The sequence below is a fragment of the Lygodium microphyllum genome, chromosome 30, assembly GCF_053477565.2.
Source record: "Lygodium microphyllum isolate KBCC chromosome 30, Lygodium_microphyllum_v1.1.10, whole genome shotgun sequence".
NCBI lineage: Eukaryota > Viridiplantae > Streptophyta > Polypodiopsida > Schizaeales > Lygodiaceae > Lygodium > Lygodium microphyllum.
Window position 1 is genome coordinate 12,887,688 of NC_141164.1, and position 25,045 is coordinate 12,912,732.

Genomic DNA, 25,045 nt, shown 5'->3' on the forward strand with positions numbered 1-25,045 from the left:
GACTTCGAGATCAAGTACATGCTAGGTAAGGAGAATGCCATTGCAGATGTCCTAATTTGCAAAGCATTTCTCAATGCCCTTATCTTAGAAGAACCCTCTAAGGCAAGGTCTCTAAAACAACAATGGTGTCAATGCCTAGTAATCCAATCATAGAAATGGCTGAGGAAGCAAGTAAGGATCCAAGGAATCTTAGAAGTGTTTCAAACCCCTACGCTTGTAATCTTAAAACCTTCCAATGATGCAAATAATCAAAATAGCATGGCAAAAACTTTAATGACTCCTAATCCATAAGCACTATGATCTCCATTTCTACTAGAATCAATAATCCTAAGTTCTTTTGAGATGAGGACATCTCGATTCATCTAAGGGGAAGAGGATGTTATGTTCTCCTCCCCCCCTCTGCGTGAATTAGTTGGGGGGAGTGGGCTTAAGGTTAAAAACCTTAATAAATTTTTAAAGAAAAAAATGAAATGCTGCCACTAATAGATCACTGCCATCTTCTTGAACCATTGTTGATCTCTCTTGCGATCATCGACATATATTTTAATCAACCATAAGAAGAAAAACAACACCAATCTTCACAAATCTTTATGCAACATCATATAGTAAATCTTCAACATATTCTTCATAATTTTAATAGAAACCATCAAATAACCACAATGACACAAAGGGAAGATCAACTTTGAATGGAATTTATCACATAGTATTCATATCGTCTTTATAGTTTTCATAGTCTTTCTCATGTAGATATAATGTTTCTCATAGAAAATTGGTTGCCTCTCATACTCTATCTCTCTCACACATGCTCTCTTTCAATAATACATTGAAATTATAATTAATTACTCTCAATAATCCTCTTTTGATCATGGATACCTCTTCCAATAGGTATGTTTGATATGAAAAATCACTAGAAAGCTCACTATAGTGTCCCTTGAAAGCTCACTACTTTCATTGTCAATTTAGTCTTCACTTCAAGTCTTCTTCAGCTACTTCTTTTGCTCCTTCAAGCTACTTTGATCTTGTATTATTCCTCTTCCAAGATTGAAAATATTCCCCAAGATAAGCATCCATATATTAGAACAGATATAGAAGCAAACAGAGGCTTGAAGGATAGAGATAGAAGCTCTACATAACACTAATAATAGAAGGTCAACAAAAGGCATAAAAATCATATATCTCAAACCAAAACCACTTTAAACCATCCAAAACCATTTAATATACTCTCAATCATTCCTCAAAAGGCTCATTCACAATCCAACCTTATAAACAGAAATAAATCATATCAAAACAGGCCTATCAGAACCAAACATACATATTACACAGAACCTATTAGAATATCATATCTCAACCAAAAACCATCATGGGATTCCCAAACATACTCAACCCATCTCAACACATTTCAAAACACTTTCACCTCAATAAAAATTAATCAATAAACCCTTAAAATCAACCACTCAACTCACAAAAGCAACAAAAAATAGCCTTAAAAATTAAGTCAATTCAACCCTCAACATTGCTTGTTGCTGAATTGACATGCATCACAAACATGACCTAAATCTATGTAGGTAAACTTTGGCAAGCTTGCAACTAGCTGCTTCTTCTACATATTATATAGCCCTTGAACATTAGCATGGCCAATTCTCTTATGCCGAATTTCAAGATGTCTAACTATACCCTATTCATGCGCAAACATAGCTAATTTTAGCTAGGCACAACTAGCATCCAAGATAAACATATTACCATGTCTTTTTCCCTTAGCAATCAACTTACAACCATTTCCAAAATCCTCAATAAAATAGCCATGTTTATTGAATGGAACTTGCAATACATCATGCAAATTTTTCTTTTGACCATCATGTATAACCAAGGGAACCACATCCTTATGCCCAAGTTATGCTGAGTATCATCACCTATACAAACATAACCATGCTTATCATGAATCGTATTAGCAAACCATTCATCATGTGGAATCATGTGATTAGAATCTCCTAAATCAATGTACTATACATCATCTAACTTATCAACCTGACATTCTTCTAAACATAGGTCATAGCGAATAACCTATCAATAGTAGCATCCCCACCATTACTAGATGTAGCATAATGTCCCTATTGGTTGCCTCTCTGATTTGATTGCTTCTTCTAGTATTCCTTAGCAATTTGCCCATAGTTTCCATGGTAGTGGTAGTCCTTATCCTTATTTGCACTCTCATGTGCATTTTAAGATTGCCATGAACCTCTACCTCTAGAGTTCGATCTCCCCCTTACTCAGAAGTATCCATCACCTCTAGCATTTTGTACCTATTGATTATTCACTTTCTAAGATGCATTTTGATTAGCCCCTTGACCATGAGAGAACCCTCTACCATGGCTACCTTGGCTTCTTTAATTTGAGTAAAAACCTGCATCTCTAGCCTTTGAGCCACTAGAGCCTATGGCTGATCCAAGTTTAACCTCTTCATGAACAAGCAATGAAATCAACTCATTAAAATCAGGCATTGTAAGAGAGGGGGATTTAATAATGAGAAATACTAGTTACAGTGGCTAGTATATAGGGTGTTAGGGACTTGATTTTTTACCATCATATTATAATACAAGTGTCCTTCCATCTTCATCTCTCTCTCCAAGCTTTCATGGCTTCTTCCTCTCTCTTTCTATTTTTCTCTCTTCTTTTCTAGTCTTTCTCTCTCCTTGCACTCTCTTTCTCTCTCTTCCTATAGTCTTTCTCTCTCTTTTGCACACTCTCTCTCCCCTTCTCTCTCTCCTATCCTCTTCTTGACAAGTGGTATTAAAGCTCTAGTTCTGATCCATTTAGTTACCTTACATGCTCACTTACCATCATTTTCAATTTAAAAATCCAGGAAACTTCAGGTATACATGGACATGCACTAAAATGGAGGAGCACTGAACGACCCAGAGGTCAAGGACCAGGAGGACAATAGTCAGGAGCATTAACTGAGTCATTGGACCAAGTTTAGAGGCTGGAAGACCGGATTTGGCAGCTCGTGGGTCATTTTCGGCCAAATTTGAAGGTAAATTTCTAAAGATAGTGGTCACATGAGTTAGGAAAGAGTTTAATCTTGGTTACTTTTCACATGGAGTCTTCTCTCTCCTCATTCCCAAGCTCTTTTCCAAGCTTCCATGGAGGAGAAAACACCATAGATCTTCTCTACTCCACCTCCAATGACCTTCAGCACTCTTCTAGAGCTTCCTAGGGCTTCTAACCCTCATTCCAAGCTGTCCATTGAATGGTTGGACCCTCCCTCTCTCACCAGGCACCAGCTTGTGATTTGCGCTGCAAATTTTGAGGCTACAATCTGAGCAAATACTGATCATACTGAGCTTCTTCTCCATCTTGGCTCTCTTCTCTAGCTTTCAGCAAGTGGTCTTGATATGGATGAAGCCTTCTTCTCACCTTTCTTGAGCTCTCTTGATCCATGAAACCCTAACAAGTGCACGCCATGGACAGCCACAAAATTTTGCTCAAAGCTCACAAAATCTTGAGGGTTTTTGCTTCTTTTGGGCATAGGAGCTTGTGCCTACAAGGATCTTTGAAGAAGTAAGCATTAAGAATCCCGTATTTGAAGATGGAAACAAGAATGGAGGCCTGACATTTGGGGCAGCCATAGCCATAGACCAAGAACCCTAAATTTCTTCAAGTTCCCTTCAAGATTGGGTCCCAAGGCTTAAAGATTGGAGTCTCTGCTATCAATGGAGCTTGCCTACCAATTTGGAAGAGGTTTGAAGCACGTGAAGGCTTTATGGGGTTAACTTTTGGGAGATTCTTCTTCTATGGCCTTTAAAGCATGCACGGAGCTACTGAAACTCAAACCCTCCTTCTCCTATTGAAGAATCAAGCTTGAAGACTCAATTCTTGGCTGAAGCTTTGTCATCATGAAGCTATTTGGAGCAGTGGAGAGCAACCTTGGGACATTGGCCACTAATTCTCAGCCCTTCTTCATTATCAAATAAATAATTGACTCTTGAAATCTCGTTATTTCCATCCTATTGCTAAACCAAAAAAATCCTATTTTTGGGAGAGATTCAAATATTCAATCATTCATTTTTTTGAAGTTTTCAATTCTTACATGATGCCAATTTAATCTCAGTCCTCTCTTAGGCTTCCTTGCATTGAAAATCGTCCATTCTATGCTGAAAATTTTCACTATTGTTTAGTGATTGCCTCACCCTAATCTCTTGACTTGTGATGATTGTTTGAGCATAAACTAATCTCTGAAATCCATTGTAAATGAGGTGAGATAGCAATGAGTCACTGCTTGGTAAGCCCTTATCCTATTCCCAATTCAATTCCATGCACTTCATGAAAAGAATTACTTCCAAGCTCCCATGCATAGCATGCTAATTGTTTAATTAATAAATGTTTGGCATGTATATTGTAGGTGAGGAAAAAGCCCGATGCCATGTGAGGTGGCAAGAAAAAAGAGGGGTGACCCCCCCTTGCCATCAAAGACCCTGAAGGGGTGCACAACCAATCCTGGGGGCACTTTGCCTACCTCTCGGTGATCCGAAGGCCCGAACTTGTTTGCAAGTGTAGAGATATTTTGGGAACAGTGAGAATTGGCATGTCATCATGATGCCATTGATGTCTATGACATATTGATGTACTTGGGATTATGCCATTGATGTATATGGCATATTGTTGTACCACTGATGTACTCGCAATGATGTATGATTGAGAATCAATGCTAGAATGTATCTTTAGATACACATGCAGTCATGTCTGTAGTTATGACAGTGAATGCAACAAACAATGCATGTATGATACTCATATGTGAGCAACACAGTCATGGGAATGCTCATTTTCATGCTCAAGATTGATGTTATGGTGAAGACCATGTGTATGTATGCTAAAGCAATGTATGGTGCCATGGGAGAAGTGGATGCAAACATACAATAGATGGGGGATCATATTTCAGCCCTCTTGAATTCCTACAGGGTGCTATAGACATTTTTAGTTAGTTACAGAGGTAAAGAGTGAGTGCCAACACTGAAGAGCAGGCATCCCAAAGAGTGTTTGTAGACCTCAGTAACCCCCCCTATCAGTTTGGCACTTTAGTTGGGAACTACCCATCCCTTATAGGCCAAAACAATCCCCTACTACTCTCAAACAGGGTGCAGGATTGCATAAAACAGCTACAGATTTGCTACTATAGAATTTTCTGTACTAAACTTGTAGAACGTGCTTATGCTCAGTTAGAAGACAGAATCCTTGGCTCCAACTTGAAAAAAAAGTGGGTCAATCAGAGCTTCCTAGCTCAAGTTACCCCAAGGGATGCACATGCCCCAAGGGCTAAAAATAACCCTGAGATGGAAGATGAAGATTACTCTCATGGCATGGGGAGCCTCAATGCACTCACTAACACCCTCAGTTTGCATGAGACAAGGCATGTTGAGAGGCATAGAGAATTAATACAAGGCATTGGTCAAACGAAGACCACTATGGACACCCTTGCTAGCCAGCTCACTAAGTGGATGGAATTCCAAATGAAAGGGAAGGAATATGAAGATAGATCGGGTATGCATGCTAAAAGAGTGACTGCCATCAATGAATGCAGCAAATATGAACTCCCAAGGCATTTCGGGGAGAGTGGGCATCCCTAACAACACTTTTGAATAGGGAGAGCCTTCACATAGGCAAGAGGAGCCCATGAACAATGCAATGTACCATTTATGCGAGTTCAGCCATCTTTTGGCACAAATTACTCTAACAATGGTTCATTTTTGGGCAGCCACATGGATCAGCCTTAGTTTGGATATATGGGATAGCCACCTAATCATGAAAGAGAGCTGAGAGACAATATTATTTTCTCAAAATTCAATGGTCAATCGTCATCTCCAACTGAACTCGAAGAGTGGCTTTCCAAGCTTGAGGATTATTTTGACATCTTGCCCCATAGTGTGATGACCAGAAGATCCATTTTGCAACCATCCACTTAGAAGGATTTGCACATACATGGTGGAGGTACATTAAAAGAGAAAATCAGCAACAAGTAGACTTGCGGGAAGCATTCAAGGCACTCATGGTGCAAGTATTTGTCTCGCCAATGGAGAAAGAAAAGCTGTCCGCCAATGGTATGGCCTTGAACAGCATGGCCTTGCTGTTAGAGAATACACAAATCAGTTCCTCAACCTTACCATGTATGTTGAGTCAATTATTGATGATGCCAAGTTACACAAGTATATGCATGGGCTAGATCCCCAACTCTTGGCTGAGAGGTACTCTCGTAAGTATCATGGAGATACTTCAGCATGGACAGCAAATAGGGGCATCTCAGCCAGTGTTTGGGCATCAAAGAGAACCTATGAGTCACATTTTGGGCAGGAAAGAGGTGCTATAAGACCGAGATAGTTTGGGGCAAGTTATGGTGGTGGTAACATGCCATTTAACACTCCTAAGATTCCCATATACCCCACTTTTAATGCCTCAATAACACAAAGTAATTTAAGGACAGCAAACAGTCCGAGAATGGATAATAGGCAAGGGAGCATCAAGAATAAAAATGCTTCAACCTTTGGCAGCCCAAAGTCCATTCCCATGGATTTGTATAAAGAAAGAAAGGAAAAAGGGATTTGTTTCAAGTGTGGCGAGAAGTATACAACTGATTATGCCTCAAAATGTGCTTTTAGGAATGCTAAGGCATGGGTTCACAGTATGTTGGTATTTGAGGACTCAGAGGAGGACCCTGAGGATGCACATGCTTTTATGATGACTACTGAAACGGATGATGTTGATGAAGAGTTTGGTCAAGAAGAGTTCTTTGACCCTACTGACTCTTTTCCTTTTGACCTCAGTGATCATGTATCATGGGATATGGGTGGAAAAAATGAACCACATGCTGAAATACATGCTACCACTATTTATACCATATCTATGGATGCTTGGACAGGATCCAAAAGCCCTAATACATTGCGTATTAAGGAAAAAATTCATGGGAAGGATGTGTTTATACTTGTAGATAGTGGTAGCACTCACAGTTTCATTAATAGAGTAGTCATGGACAGGTTGAAGTGTTTTCCCACCGATTTACATCAGCCCATTGAAGGTGCAACTTGCCAATGGGGATGAAGAAATTAGCACTCAAGTATGCCCTGCTGTTCATATTCAACTTGCTGAAAATTTTGGACAGCAAATGGATTTAATTGCATTGGAAATGGGGCCTATAAATGTTGTCTTGGGTTGTGATTGGTTGAAAACTTTGGGCACTATAACCATGGATTTTTCCTTACTGTATATGGAGTTTGTCAATGCAGGACAGCTCATTCACTTGCATGGAATTCAAAATAACAGTGAATTTCAGCTCATTACTAGCAAACAACTCAAGAAAGAGTTCAAGAGACGGTCCCAAATCTTTGTATTGTAGTTAAATAAAGAAAATTTAGATCAGTCCACTAAAATAGTAAAGAATTCAGCATTGAGAGATCTTTTAGAAGAGTACAAGGACCTCTTCCAAGTACCTACAACACTACCTCCTAATAGGGCGGTTGACCATCCCATAGATCTAGAGCCTCAGTCAAAGCTTGTGAACAAGCCACCTTACAAATTGTCTAGGTGTGAAAGAGAAGAAGTTTCCCAACAAGTCAAAGAATTACTAGACATGGGATTAATTGAGCCTAGTTATTCACCATATGCTTCCCCTGTGTTATTGGTAAAAAAGAAAAATGGATCTTTCAGGATGTGTATATACTACAAGGATCTTAATAAGATTACCGTGAAGAACAGGTACCCCATTCCATGCATAGATGACTTGCTAGATGAGCTCAAGGGGTCTAAGTACTTTACAAAGATATATTTGAGGTCAAGCTATCACCAGATCCGCATGAGGGCAGGGGATGAGGTCAAAACAACATTTCGGACTAATCGAGGGCTTTATCATTTCTTGGTTCTGCCTTTTTTGGGTCCTCAAGTATTTCCTCTCTTAGTCTAGTCTTACCACCAAACAATGTTGATGGGTAGCTACATTGTAGAACTATGACTTTGACATTACACATACGCGGGGAAAAGACAATGTAGTTGTTGATTCATTATCTAGAATGTGGGCCTGTAAAGTTTTGGCCATCATGGAATTTCATAATGATTGGATAGAAGAGCTTTAGGAGGTCTATTTGTTAGATGTTGATTTCAGCCACATTTTCTAGAAATTACAAAAAGGGCATATGGAAGAAAACTCTCCACATCAGCTTAAGAACGGTCTCTTATGGTTTCAAGGCAGGATTGCCATCCCATACACTTCTCCATTCAAGCAAAAGATCATGCAAGAGATGCGTTCCTCACCTACAGCTGGTCACTTGGGCGTATTTAGAACCTATGACAAGATTTCTAAAAGCTTTCACTGGAAGGGCCTATGGAAGGATGTAAAATATTTCGTCTTGAGATGTGTGCCATGTTAGCAAAACAAGAACATGACCTTAAAACCAACTGGTTTACTTCAGTCATTGCCTATGCCTGAAGACAAATGAACACACATTACTATGACTTCATTACCGGCCTACCGATGATTAAAAAAGGATGGAACAACATCTATGTAGTTGTGGACAGACTCACCAAGGTAGCCCATTTCATTCCTACAAAGACTCAATATAATGCTTCTCAAATAGCCAACCAATTCATGGAACATGTTTTTAGATTACATGGCTTATCATAGGTCATTGTGCATGACCGCAATGCTAAGTTCATGAGTAACTTTTGGCAGGCATTTTTCAGCTCTATAGGCACTCAGTTAGCCCCCTCCACTACTTACCATCCACAAACCGATGGCTAGATAGAGAGGGTTAACAAGTGGCTGTAAACTTACTTGAGACATTTCTGTCATGATGTGTAGTATGCTTGGGATTCATGGTTGCATTTGGTTGAGTTTTCCTATAATAACTCTACACACTCTAGCATTGGAGTTTCACCTTTTGAGACATTGTGTAGCTATAAGGTGCCCCTCCCCAACGATTATCTTCAATGATGAAATAAACCCACAAAGCAAGGAGGAGTTGGGATAGAATGTAGGCCTTACTTCAGCAATATAAAGTCAACTTGAAGAAAGCTCAGGATCAAATGAAGCTTTATGCTGATGACAAAAGAAGGGATGTTGAGTTCCAAGAAGGGGATTTGGTGCTTTTGAAGGTGCCCAAGTCTAGATATGCCACCCTTAAGGATGAGTCCAGCAAGAAGTTAGCTCACAGGTTCTATGGGCCATACCAGATTGTCAAAAGAGTGGGATACTTGGCATATTGGTTTGCATTGACCCCATCCATGAAGATTCATAATGTCTTCCATGTGAGTCAATTGAAGCCCTTCATTGGATTATCAATGGATTATGTTGAGGAGCTACCACCGATAGATGAAGAATACATCATTCAATACATACCTGAGCAAGTCATAGGACAAAGGAAAAAGAAGCTTCGCTCTCGTCCATCATGGAATACTTGATTGAGTGGTGAGGTTTACTACTTGAGGAAGCTTCTTGGAGTCTAGCTTTAGATTTGAAAGAGTTTCCATACCTACTAGAAGCAGATTTGGCTGACATCTAGCTAACTATGGCCATGTTTTCTCTCAGATTGACTGCAAACGGCTCTCTGTTTAAAAGTAGATTTTATTTGGTACTATGGACAGCAATGGACATCATACATGGGCTGAAATTACTCCTCTAGAGCTCTGTTTTGACATATGGCACACTCCAATCGGAGTCTCCTACAGAAAGTTATGACATACTTACTACAACAGGGCCCTGTAGTAAACAACTTGTTGTCCACTATTTGCAGCTCGCATTTACTCAAGATATTTGGATCAAAATTCATCTTTATAATTTCCCAATAAGGCCCATGTATCATACATACTCCAATGACCCATCATACGCAATAATACCTCTTCATTCATTAGTATACCCCTGTAATAATGCAGCAGAGTAGTACTCCGATCTGCTCCTACCAAGTTATCATAAGTGCCCAAATTGTTTTTGAGGGCAAAAACTTTCGGGTGGAGATGGAATGTAAGAGAGGGGGATTTAATGATGGGAAATACTAGCTATATTGGCTAGTATATAAGGTGTTATGGACTTGATTTTTGACCATCAGATTATAATATAAGTCTCCTTCCATCTTCACCTCTCTCCAAGCTTTCATGGCTTCTTCCTCTCTCTTTCTATCTTTCTCTCTCCTTTTTATAGTATTTCTCTCTCCTCGTCACTCTCTTCCTGTAGTCTTTCTCTCTCTTCTGCACATACACTCTCTCTCCTCTTCTTCTCTCTCTCCTATCCTCTTCTTGACAGGCATTTTTGATCATAATGAGATAGACATATCAAATGACTTACACTTAGGTCCAAGGCCATTCAGTGTAATTGCAACCAAATCTTTATCATTGACTTCAACTCCAATAGAGGCTAACTAATCAACAATGGTCTTTATCTCTATGGCATAGTCTTGCATTGACCGTGTTTTCAAATCCATGGTGTTAAACTTTTGTTTCACTTGGATTTTCCATGCACTGGTAGTAGTAGTACCATAGTACCGCATCAAGATGTCCCACACATCATTCGATGATTTGCAATTCATGATCCACATGACCATTGCATTGGAGATACGTAATGAAAGTCAATGCAAGACTTTGGAGGCTCATTCAAGCCAAGAAAATGTACTCTCTACTGTTTAGAACTGAAAAACAAGCAGTTTGAAGCAATCAACAATAAAAAACTCTATTAAAGATGAAGTATTCTTAGCTTAGAACTAGGTCAACACATCTTATGCAAGTGCCATGACCATTGGGAGTAGATACTTAGTCTTTTAAGCACCATTGATAGCATGTGCTTCAAGTAGGCATGGAGTAAAGTCTTTGCATGGGCTTTACAAGCCAACAAACCTGTTTAACCAATAGTGAATAAGTCCAAACACTGAATATCCAATGCTCATAATAGCCCATTAACCATTCCACAATCATGTGGCAACATGGAAACATAAATAGGTATCAATACTTTAGTGAGCTCCAAATAGCACATGCAAGCTATCTTAGAATTTATGACATCACTTATCCTATTACATAAGGCTTCAGATCACTTCAAGAGTGCTCCCACCACATGACAAGCATACTTAGTGCCAATTCTTAGAAAGATCTTTCAATTTTTCGGCTATGCCAGCTCTCAAATGAGTTGCCAATTACTTCATTCAATGCTTAGACACTAGGTACAATTCCCTATAGCTCATGTTGATCTATCCAAGTGTTCTTTGCTACTTGATTGCTACCATTTCTAGCATTGCATAATGCCCACGAAGGAACACAAAGTAAGCACTATCTCTCTTGATCAACTACTAGGTATGAAAGTACTTTCAAAGCTTAGATATTTTGCATGTTGTCATCCAGACACAAGTGCAATTCCAGGCCTATCCACCTTGATCAGAGACACATCTATTTGTTTTTGCTAATTGAAGCTCCAATAGTCATCACTCAATAGTGCTCCATATGCATCAAATATGGGGTACTTGACTTCCTTGAATGCCTCAACATCCTTTGATCAAGGAGCCATATAACAAATATATACCTTTCCAATTGGTGAAATGGTAGTCCTTAAAAAAATGATGCAGGTCAAGTCCACCTAAAGTTTTCTAGCTCCTACTCATTGCAACATCAAGCTTTCTGGCTCTAATCCCATGTTAGAAGATAGAAGAGAAATGGATGCAAAGGGGTGGAGCAAGAATAGAGATCAGTGTACTCTTATCTTCATCCATTATTCACCATATTAGCAACATGCAACACTAGGTCTATAATAGTGTAATGAGATAGTTTTAATTGCTGACCATAGCTAACTAACTAGAGTTAACCTACCCAACTTATTTAAGAAGCCACACATGGCTAGTGATAGCTAGCCTATAATTGTCAATGTTAGGATAAGATGAGATTGACTCTTAACAAGATAGGAGTATAGCCCATACTAGGAATTCTCAAGTAACTACTTTTAATGATCTAAGATATTGTGCCAAAATATCTACTTGTACATGCATATGTGATAGGTCCTAGTCCACATGGTGAAGAACTTTAGAATGGGCCTTATCAAACCTAGGAGTACCCTATGGAGTATATCTAGGAGTATCTTGTACAATAAGCATACCCTAAGAGTGGCACCTATAGAGATGGTTGAGAAAATTCAAGCCTCCTAGGAGAGGGAGTGTCTATGGGTGTGGCCAATGTGGGCAACCCCAGTATAGTTGATTGATAAGAAGGGATCATAGCATAAATGTCCTTGAAATATCCATTAGAGTCACCCTCCCCTGTATCCCAACTAGAGGGAGTGTCTATGGGTGTGGCCAATGTGGGCAACCCCAGTATGGTTGATTGATAAGAAGGGATCATAGCATAAATGTCCTTGAAATATCCATTAGAGTTACCCTCCCCTGTATCCCAACTAGAGTGAGAAGTATTAATAGGTTGAGGGATCATAACATGTATGTCTCCACATTACCCCTTAGATAGTTGATTGATAAGAAGGGATCATAGCATAAATGTCCTTGAAATATCCATTAGAGTCACCCTCCCTTGTATCCCAACTAGAGTGAGAAGTATTAATAGGTTGAGGGATCATAACATGTATGTCTCCACATTACCCCTTAGATCCAACCACATTAGAGCAAGGAGTGCCAACAGGATGAGGAATCATAATATTTATGTCTCAACAACATCCACTAAAGATGCTAGCTCTAGAGTGAGGTGTGCTTGAGCCACTAGCTCTACCACTAGAGAGAGGTGTGTCCTAGAGGGAGAAGTGCCCAATACACCCTCTATGACTAACATAGAGCATTGGTCGTGCATGTTGGAGACTAATACATTTGAGCATATTGAAGTAGAACATCATGATATTGAATGAGATAAAGAAGCATCCACCCTATCTTTGAAACAAACCATTTGATTAAGATATATATTTACAAAAATATCTTGAAGTTCCCCATCTATATACTATCAATGCATGATGCCCTCACAATCGAGTGTAATGATCTATACAAGAAAAAGATACATCAATTAGTCCAATGTGTGGGGGTCTATGGACTTGCACAAAATACAAAAATATGTAATGAAGTACTAATACAAGTGATAAACATAGACTATAATAGTAAGATTTCAGAAACATGATCTCATCTAGGGTTTCATAACCTTATCCTGACATGCTTGGCATAGACCAAAAGATCTATGCAAAGGTCTCCACAAAAAGAGGAGTTTGCTTCATTCTCAAATAATTTGTGTACGCTTGTCTCCTCCACTTGTTACAACAAATTTCTTGAGCCTATCTCTCCACTTGTTGCAAATCCTTCTTATCCCCCACTTCTTGCAAGGATCCCTCCTCTATTTGTTGCATGCCTTCCTCCTCCATGCTTGGGATATTGCTTCCCTTGTATACTAGAGTTGTCCCAGGTACTATAGAGACAACATATAATCAATGAGTCTATTGTGGGTTAAGGTAGAAAATCATGTGTCGGATGGTCAAGAATCAATCATGACCAAATGATTTTTGTGACCTTTTTGCTTATTTTTTAAAAAATAACTCTTAGCTACTCGCAATGTTTTAGCAAGAAAAACGTGTCTCAAAAATCATTCCACTTCTCAAAATCTACCTCCAAGAATCCAAACAACCCTCACTAAAAGGATGTAATATTCATGCCATAACACTTCATAAAACAAATTCAGGCTTGAAATGTTTTAAAAATTACTCATTGAGAAAAGACCAATAGGAGCAAAGCCTTTGTAACGGAACTTCTATTTTAAAAAAGATAAAAAATTATTTTACAAAAATATACATATATAATAATATTATGCATTTTTATTATCAATATATATTTTAGCCTCTTATATTCGTGATTATGACATTCTTTACATTAATGGTATAGAGTCCTGACCACTTTTATTTAATGATACGTTTGAATTAAAGATAATGGCAGGTTTGCTCTAAATTCAAATTAGTAAAAAGCTTGGCACATATTTTTTCCCCTCCTTTCTTTTGCCCCTCTCGTGTTTTTTCCTCCTTTGTGGTAGCCTACTTCTCTCTCTCTCTCTCTCTCTCTCTCTCTCTCTCTCTCTCTCTCTCTCTCTCTCTCTCTCTCTCTCTCTTTGTGTGTCTGTGTGCACGCACGCTATGGATACAAAAATTTGACCTTCAACCAAGGGGTCTAAGCTCCCAAATCACATCAATTTTGCAATCTGACACGAGAAGATGCCTCAATGAACCCAGCAAAAAAAAAAGCAAATACGCCTCGTAAATAATATTATGACGGCTTGATCATAATATTTTTTGCATTATATTTAATTTAGCATTCCCGATTCCATTTAATGCATCAAAGATCACATTGATTTTGCAACGACAAGACAAATCGCAAAAGCCTTAATCTGTAGACAAAGAACACGCAAGAACAAGCATGATATTGAGTAAATTAAGTATCAAAGAGTATGGCATGACTTTATAAACTAGATAAGTCATGAGGTAACTTGGCCAAAAACTACTAGATGAAGTCATTTTGATGAAAAAAATACTTTTTTGAAAAAATAATTCAAAAATCATGACTTTTTTTACGCCTGGAGAGAGAGAAAGCATTTTAAAATCATCCCCATGCCACCATCCAATAGGTAGGCAATCAAAAAACATTTTTTATCAAGCTTACTTAGCTCTTGACAAGTAGCCAAAAGAATGAGTGGATTGCATGCGTCCCCCTCATGGCTATAAATACAACCCCTCTCCTTCACAAAGAAAGCAAGAAGGAAGACATCTTGATGATAGAAAATTTTCTCTACATCTCTTTTTCATTTTAACTTGAGCCTTGAAGAAGGAAAATACCCCTCTTCTACCTCATTTTCATTTTCTCTACCCCCTGTTACGTCTTTCCTCCATACAGCCATATTGTTAAGCAAAATACTGACGAAATTTTTCTAGATGACCATCAACTCTCCCTGAGCTACCACGTTAATTTTGCTTGACATCCATGGCTCCAAGAGGTCGCAAAAATTCAAGAAGCCCATTTGAAGCAAAAGAAGCAAGAAACACGGTGGTCGATGGAAAAAATGACATGGTAGGAATTGGCGAAACCCCCGTTACTAGAAACCTGATAGAGGTAACATCTCGCCGGTTTGGAAAAAAATAATTTTTTATAAGCTTATCGGTATATTTGGCTTTAAATGATTATAAGCGCATTTTAAAGAAAATGCATATGAACTGCTGCTTAGGAAAATGGCCTAAGTAATATAATAATAAACTATTCAGTGAAAAAAATCTTTCACTTGAAAAAGGATTATATGCCTATCATGAAGAAAATATCATAATTATGGTTTATTTTGTGATATTTATTGTTATTTCGTTAATGACGCGTGTGATTATAATTAATAAAAAAAGATAGATGGTGTTAGGAAAGGGAATATTTTATAAATTTTCCCTGAAAGCGACTATCTCTATTTCATTTTGCTAATGATAAACATGCGCATATGAGTCTTATAATAATTTATCAAAAATCATTTGGATAATATCATGAAATAATCAATGCATTAAATCAACAGAAAATTGTATAGAAAAATACATACTAGATGCACATAAATTAGGTACGTAGTAATATAATTCGATGTCTAAAAAATGAAAGAAAATTTACACTTATAATTTTTGCATTGCTTAGAATAAAGTTTTTAGAAAAACAATTAGCATTGCATTTATGATATAGCTAAATGAAAATTGATCCTCCTAGATAATGTTGAAAGTTTGACAAATGGTCAAACATCATCGATTAAACCATAGAATACGAGAAGAATAAAATAAAAATTATTTTCTTACTGAAAACACACACAATGTTAATATTAATGGCTATATTAGCGAGAGCATCAATATCATGAGACGACCCACATATGAATTAACAAGAAAACCTTACCTAAAATATCGAGGATATTGTAATATCCAACGTGCCCCCCCCCCCCCCCCCCCCCCATGAGAACCCCCGCCTTAAATTTTTTTAAATTTTGCCCAAATTTTTTTACTCTGTCCCCCTGTTGACTACATGGTGGGGAGAGAGAGAGAGAGAGAGGGAGGAAAGGAAAAGAAGGGGGGCCATGCAGCCCCCCAGGTGGGGGTGGCAGCCGTTAACGGCCGTCTCCCCCCCCTCCCATAAGCCACCTCCTCCCCACCATATAAGGCAGCCCCTCCCCCCTCCTCCCTGGTCGACGACTGTAGCTCCTCCCCTCCCTTGTCAATAGACACAACCCCCCTTCCTCACCTTTTGCAACGCTCCCCCCTCGTGATTACAGCCCCTCCTTCCCCGTGATCAAGAAACACTGCCCAGAACAAGAGAGGGAGAGAGAGAGAGAGAGGAGGAGGAGAAGAAGAAGAAGAAGAAGAAGAAGAAGAGAGGGAAGGAGAAGAAGAGAAGAAGAAGAAGAGGGAGAGAGAGAGAGAGAGAGAGAGAGGAGAGGAGAAGAAGAGAAGAAGAAGGAGAAGAAGAAGAGGGAGAGAGAGAGGGAGAGAGAGAAGGTGGTGCACAGATCGGACGTCGTATGCGCGCGTAGTGAGTGTTAGAAGGTCCCCAAGAACAAAAGAACTCTACTTTTTGCACAAAAAACAATGAAGAAAGCTTGCACGACATAAAGCAAGAGACTAATTGGGTGCAATCTCCCCCCATGCCTTGTGTAAGCGCTCCAAAAAGCATGTATTTTATATATTATTCATCTTCAAGCTAAAAAAATAGCCCAATTTACAATTAGCATGCTTTAGCTTTTGTGTTTGCTTTTGTGCCACTAAAGAATTAAGGCTATTGGGTGCCCAAGGAGTCAGGCGGTACCCAAATACAATGTTCAATACAAATATTTAAATTGTGCGTCCATGCGCATACAAAAGTAATAAGTAAATATCAAGCGCTTTAGTAAATAAGCGCGATAAAATGTGGGCGCCATGACTAAGATACGTGCCCATAAAAAATTGATGATAATTTGAATACACGCTATCCTCCAATGCTTCCTAATGCCACCGCTGCTTGCTCTACACATCAACTGAAGCATTCACAATTGTTAGAAAAATAATACAATTAAACCGACAAAAGTGAATACCTAGTAGTCTCTTCAACTACAACAATAAATTGGTTAGAACTCAATCCTAACCTTAATTTCTTACGAGTGTGCACTCTAAACTCATAAACGTTTATTAATTTAAATATGTATTTTACAAAATCACCCGCTATGGAATCACCCACTTATACATTAAATTAAAAAAACGCTCGAAAAGGATAGGCGTCCCCATCGACTTTTCGCACAAAGAATCCACCTTGTGTATGAGCCTCGGTAATAAAATTTTACGGAATCCACCGCAAAACCTCACGGAATCCACAGTGGAATATGCCTCCTGGCATCATACCCCCGGGGTGGGATAGCAATTGTCCTCAATTGCTATTAGCTCAATGTGGAGCTAACACTGTGGGGAAACACTTAGGTCTCTAGCGTGCATCCATTGGGCCTCTTCAACAAGATGATTTTTAAACTTGACCAAATATCTAGAATATGTACGGCCAGTTCTAGTGGTCATAAAGTCAGTATCTATAATAGTTTCAGGCTCAAGGATTTCAGTTTCATCATCTAGCAAAGGAGGGTTTTCATAGATAGGGTGTATAGGTAATTGTCCTCTAAAGGGTCGTAATAAACTGATATGGAAGGTGTTGTGGATTTGCCAATGTTGTGGTAATTCTAGTTTAAATGCATTGTCATTGATTTTGTGTATGATCTTGAATGGTCCATAAAATCTAGGTGCTAATTTGACAATGGGGTGTTTATCTACACTTTGTAATCTTCGTTTTTCAATTCGTAACCAAACATAATCATCAACTTTAAAATTCATAGCTTGTCTTTTCTTGTTTTCTTGTTTTGTGTATGATTGCGGGGCTTTGACAATCATATCTTTAACTTCATAAAAAATAGTAGCATGCATATTAGCAAAATCATCAGCAGTTTGAATTTTGTTTGATAATGATGTAACAGGTGTAGGCAATCGATATCCATAAATAATTTTAAATGGTGCTTTCTTTGTAGCTGTATGTGGTGTATTATTATATGCAAACTGAAGTAAATGTAGATAGGTATTCCATGTATGTGGTTTTGAAATGGTATAAGCACACAAAAGATCTAAAATAGTACTGTTAGTAGCTTCTGTTTGACCATTTGTTTCAGGATGAAATGCAGATGAAAAATCAATCTTTGTTCCTAAGTTAGCAAACAAAGTAATCCAAAAATTATTGCAGAATCTAGAATCACGATCAGAAATAATGACTTTTGGTTAACCATGGTTAGTAAAAACGGTTTTCAAAAACAATTGAGCAACTTGAGATGCAATTAAGGTTTTCTTGCATGGAATAAAATATGCTTGTTTGCTGAACCTGTTTACAACAATCCAAATCATATCATGATTAGCTTTAGTGTTAGGTAGACCAGTGATAAAATCCATTGAAATCTGTTCCCATGGTCGTGATGGAATGGATAGTGGCATTAGTAAACCATATTGTTTACCATGGTGTCTTTTAACTCGTTGACAAATTAGGCATTCAGATACAAAATTAGATACATCAGTGTCGATGTGTGGCCAATAAAAATCTTCAATCAATGTACGCAAAGTAGATATAATTCCTCTATGACCTTGATACGGGGGACAATGAATTTCATGCAAAACAAATGATCGAAATGGAACAGTCACACATAATCTTTTTTCATAAAACATAAATCCATTAGTGTAAGACAATGAATCAATAGGAATCCAATTATTATCAACTAGTTTATTCCAATCAGCTTGAAAAGTAGGATCCTGATGATAAGTATCTTTCATAGGAATAAGGGAATCAAATGATATCATAGAAATATTTTGAATTTTCGGTCTTCTACTCAAAGCATCAGTAACAACGTTCTCTTTTCCAGGTTGATATTGTATAAGGGGATGAAAACTTTGAATAAAAGCAGCCCATTTAATGTGTCGGTCAGATATTTGTGGTTGATTAAGGAGATGTCTAATGCTTTCTTGGTCAATTTTAATCATGAATTCAGATCCCATTAAATCATGTTTCCATTGACGTAAGGCTTGTACTACGACTAGCAATTCCTTGTCATAGGTAGAATATTTAAGTTCAGATGGTTTGAGCAGCTAGAGTAGGCTATGGGATGAGAATCTTGCATAAGGACTGCTCCTATTCCAGATCCACTTGCGTCAGTAACTACTAAGAAGAATGGTCTATTGAAGTCAGGTAATTGTAATGCAGGAGCATGAGTTAAAGTATGTTTTAGAAAATCAAAGGATTTTTGTTGATTGTCAGACCAATTATACACGACACCCTTCTTTAAAAGTTTGTCAAAGGTAATGCAAGTAATGAGAAATTCCTCACAAATATTCTAAAAAAGCTAGCAAGATATAGAAAAGAACGTAATTCATGCAAATTTTTGGGTATTGGCCAATTTAAAATTGCTTCTATATTTTAAGGGTCGACTTTAATACCTTCTGATGAAATAATATGTCCTAGATATTCAATTTCTGTTTGGAAGAATTCACTCTTTTCTGGATTAGCATATAATTGATTGTCTTTTAGTAACTTAAAAACTAAAGACAAATGTTCATAATGCTTATTCTCATTTTTACTGAAAACTAATATGCCATCAAAGAAAACAATGACACATTGCTGATGTTTCAAGAAATATGCGATTCATCATACGACTGAATGTGGCTGGTGCATTAGTTAAACCGAAAGGCATAACCAAAAATTCATAGTGTCCAAATGTGTTCTAAATGTAGTTTTGAATATGTTAGATTTGTCCAATCTTACTTGATGATATCCAGATTTAAGATCTATCTTACTGAATATGGTAGATCCTTGTAGCTTATCCATAAGATCATCTACCCTAGGAATCTGGTATCTATTCTTAACAATAATTTTATTTAGGGCACGATAATCAATACACATGCGATAAGTATTATTTTTCTTCTTCACTAATAAGACATGTGCACCAAATGGAGAGCTACTAGGTCTAATTAATCATCTATTAAACAATTCTTCAATTTGGTTTTGAATTTCTTTCTGTTCAATTTGGTTATGTCTATATGGTGCTTTACATGGTAGTTGTGTTCGAGGAATGAAATCTATCTTATGATCTTTAGGACGTGAAGGTGGTAATCCAGGTGGTAAGTCAGCAACAAAACAATCTTGGAATTGGGAAAGAAATTGTGCATGCCTAGGATGCATCTGTTTTTCTTTAGCTTGAATTTCATTCACCCATATTAAATAGGATTTGCTACTTTTACGTAATGCACGTTTAGCCTGAGTATGAGTAAGCAATGAAAAATTATTGGAAGTGTGCATACCATGTAATGTGATTTGTTTTCCTTGAAAATAAATTTAATTAAATGCGTAGAATAATCTATATTAGGATTGTATTGATGACGCCAGGGCATTCCTAAGATAATGTCACTAAACTGCAAAGGTACAACTAAGAAATTTCTTCATTCAATATAATCACCAAATTTAATTTCTAAATTATGCACCTCTTGTGTTCCATTATATCTCGTGCCTAGGAATGCAGCCTTGATGCGATAATGTGTAGAAACAGTATGTAAATTCACTTCTTTGACCAATTTTGCAGAAATAAAGTCATGTGTGCTCCCATCATAATGTAAAATAGTATTTTCTTTACCATGCACAAAACATTTCATTGTTAATAAGGAATGGGGAGTTGGCATACCTGATAAAGTATCAGAAGTAGTACAAATATTGTCATCTTTTTCCGTAAAGTCTGGCATTTCCTCACGTTTTTCATCTTCTATTGCTCCTAGATAATTGATATGAACAGATGGCTTTTTGGATTGACAATTGGCTGCTAGATGTACAGGTTGATGACATTTGTAACAAACTATGGGTTTTTCTTTGGATAGATTATTGGTAATGGCAAGAAGTTTAGGAATGTTGGGATTTGACTGAAGAGATGGCTTAGGGTTTGGATTTGTGTTTGATGGCAAGGCAGGTGGTCGCGTCCAAGATTTACGGAATGAAGATGGAAGAAAATGACTTTGATTGAATCTTCAAAAATTTGAATTGAATTGTTTGGAACCAAAGTTACCATTAGTTGGAAATTGTTGTGGTCGCTTGTCTCATCCGTGAATTTTGTCTTCAATGTCATGGGCCAAGGAAATTGCATCTTCAAGGGTTGTTGGCTTGAACATATTGACCTCCGCATAAAAATGTCCAAGTAGGCTAGATATAAACTTGCGTTTATGAGTTGCTTCAGGTACATCTTCGAGCATTCGTAATTGCAATAGGGCATTCCAGAAATGTTCAGTATATTGTGAAATAGGTTCACGATCCCTTTGTTGTAGAAGATCCCATTGCTTGATTGCTTTTTCGTGGAATTGGGAAGGAAATTCTGCAAAAAATTCTTTTGAAAAGTCTCCCAAGTAGTGGGACAATCAACGCTTTTGCGGACCACAGTCCACCATAAGGATGCTCGGGGTCAACTAAATGGTTAGTGACACATTTAATATTTTCTTTCTCAGCATATGTTTCTTCATGGAAATAATCATCAAATTGACTGATAAAAGCAAGGACAGTCTTTCCATCGCGTGATCCATTGAAAGTACGAAATTTGAAGTTTCTTTTACTTATCTTTGTTTCTTTCCGAATAGATTGGGCTTCAAGTGTTGCATCGATGGTACGTCGTATAAGATCTTCAGGTTGCGATCCATCTTGGTTAGTGGTAGATCATTGCAGATTGGCCAATTGAGCTTGCAAAGCTTGTCGTACTCTTCGTTCCTCTTGAAGCTGCATCATAATCAAATCCAACTTTTGCTCCATTGTTGGTTCGGGTAGATCTCCTTCAGCCATAAAATCTTCCATGGTTTGATTAGTCATCCTGCAAAATTCCAAAAGACCTCACACACTCGAAACCTTGTTAGTGGGATGAGCGTAGCTCAAAGGCGGGTTTTACAAGGCTTGTATTTTTTTTTTTGGCTTTTGTAGTATTTCTCCTTTACGATTACGAAATTCGATGTCACAACCGTCTTCCAAGAAAGTAATTTTGCGTATAGACTATGTATAGTCTGCGTGTTGATGATTGTTTGCTATAATCTGCTTCTGTCAGTTCACAGGTGTGAACAGGGGCTTCCAGAGGGTAGTAAACTGAGTCGTGTGCAACTGAATACGAACTGCCTTTATGATAGTTGTTATAGATTGAACTTAGGACCTTAGTGACTTGAGTAACTTAGAAGACTTGTAGTTTTAAGCTTTAATGACTAAGCTTGGATTTTGAGGACCTGAGTATGTCGTCGCCAGATTCAACGAGGCCAGTTCGTGCTGCCGCGCAGACGAATGAATTTGAATAATCAAGCTTTTTATTAAGCTTCTTTTGAAGCCTTATTGCTTATCTTTTAAGCTTAAAAAACTATGGTAAAGATTTTCTTATCTGAGAAGAAAGAACCAACGACTTCATGAAGGATCTTCTCGCGTGGTCCTCCACCTGCAGAGGCCGGTCCCTCGTGATCTGAGTGTACAGCAGGGGGTTCTTGACTGCCAGGAACACGCTGGTATCGACCGTTTGCCAAAGACTAACTGTAGATCTCGATCGTTCCAGGAGCTCCGCCTTCGCATGAGATGGTAAGTGATTGGAAGCTCTCGATCTCAGCTTTGCTCTGATACCACTGGTGCACAGATCGGACGCCGTATGCGCACGTAGTGAGCGTCAGAAGGTCCCCAAGAACAAAAAAACTCTACTTTTTGCACAAAAAATAATGAAGAAAGCTTGCATGACATGAAGCAAGAGACTAATTTGGGTGCAATCTCCCCCCAAATGATAATTTGAATACACGCTATCCTCCAATGCTTCCCAATGCCACCACTGCTTGCTCTACACATCAATTGAAGCATTCACAATTGTTAGAAAAATAATACAATTAAATCGACAAAAGTGAATACCTAGCAGTCTTCAGCTACAACAATAAGTTGGTTAGAACTCAATCCTAACCTTAATTTATTATGAGTGCGCACTTTAAACTCATAAACGTTTATTAATTTAAATATGTATTTTACGAAATCACCCACTATGGAATCACCCACTTACACATTAAATTAACAAAACACCCAAAAAGGATAGGCGTCCCCATCGACTTTTCGCACAAAGAATCCACCTTGTATATGAGCCCTGGTAATAAAATTTTACGGAATCCACCGCAAAACCTCACAGAATCCACCGTGGAATATGCCTCCTGGCATCAGAAGGAGAAGAAGCGAAGAACAAGAAGAGGGAGAGAGAGACAGGAGAAGAAGAGAAGAAGAAGAAGAAGAAGAAGAGGGAGAGAGAGAAAGAGAAGAAGAAGAGAAGAAGAAGAGGGAGAGAGAAGAAGAAGAAGAAGAAGAAGAAGAAGAAGAGAGATAGAGAGAGAGAGAGAGAGAGAAAGAAGCTTCTAGAAGCTTCTTCACCCCCCTCCTCAAAGAGAGCACACACCCCTCTTGTCATTTCTGAAAATACGCCCCTCCCCCTTCAATCTCTTCCTCCACTCAAGGAGAGGCGATGAATCTTGCATAGGAGAGTGCGAGAACTCTATCACTTGTACACGTGTCTTCAAGTATGGCCCCAAAGCGTAGTTCCACAAAGATGGATGAAAACCCTGCAAGTGTGGATGGAGATTCGAAACAAGATGGCACCGCAACCGCGAATGGTTCATCAGGCATCAATGCCATGGGAATCACAGCATCACTCCAAACCGAGGTTACACTATTGTTAAAACATAGGTTATAATTATCATGGTGAAAATCATATTCGCATGCATCACATTAATTGCGTGCTTGATAATTTCCTAGGTATGAACTTAGTTGTGATGTATGTAACAAGCAAGATAATTTCCGTCGTAAGATGTCATCATAATAGGTGGAATTGATTAGAAACTCCATCGTAAATTACAAAAAATCCTTGCATAAATTCTTGCATAAAGTGCATTACTCCTTGCACAAGTTCTTGCTTAAAATGCATTTTAGAGGACATTGAACGAAACAAAGTGCATGTCCATATCGCAAGATAGATTCTAAGGTACATGTAATAAACTACAAAAAAGATTAAAGTGCAGTTAGACTCATACAATGATCACATAAAGTTAGATCATTCAAGAAGGTTATAGATCATGTAAATAATTACATAGAGGATAATGTTAAGATTGCATGCATAGAAAGTACCTTCGCATGTGTGGCATAAAATATCGTATGGATTATGTCAAAATTGTAAGCATTGGAATGAATGCATGGCATTACGTTGCATGCAATAAAGTTGTTGGGAGAATTAAAATGTTGTTTGTAATTCGCCAAATGGGACTGAGATCCATAAGTCCCATGTCAAAGTCCTTGGTGACTTCAAGAGGGATAGGTAAAAGCTTAAGCGCCTATGAGCATTATTAAGAGGGCTTAAGAAGATTACACTTAAGTTGGAGTAGGATCTATTCTAAATAGAACCATCTTGACCAATCATAGTCAAGGGGATAGAAAATCTTGATCAATTAAGATCAAAGATAAAGGTACATAGGTACTTCAAGGGATCTAGGAGATAACCAACAAGTTGACCAACCAAGAACAACGGGGTTGTCCATGATCTATCTTACAAGGAGACCTAAGGTAAGGATAATTAGGGTCGGTAGGGTACAAACCCCAACCTGAAGAAAAAGGGGAAACAAGCAACCTAGCTTGCCAAGCCCTTGGAATATCGCCAAGTCGTGAATGACCCAAGACTGAATGTTGGGAGCATTCGGGAAGAAGGAATCACACCTTAGCAGTTGGTCGTACAAACGACCTCTGAGATGATCATGATTGTACACTTAGGTACATTTTTTGAACTTCTTTGCTCAAGGAACTAACTCAAGGCAAAACAGTTAATGCTTCAGGCTAAAAGCCTGGAGGGAGAGGCAGGTTCAGTTACCTTCGACTGTCTGCTTGGTTCTATCCAAGGGGTTTAGCCGCGCTAGGTATGTGGACCGAACCCGCCTCGAGAGGTCTCTTCGTGGGTGCTGCTTGGAGTGGGAGGATGCTTGGGTGCCAGG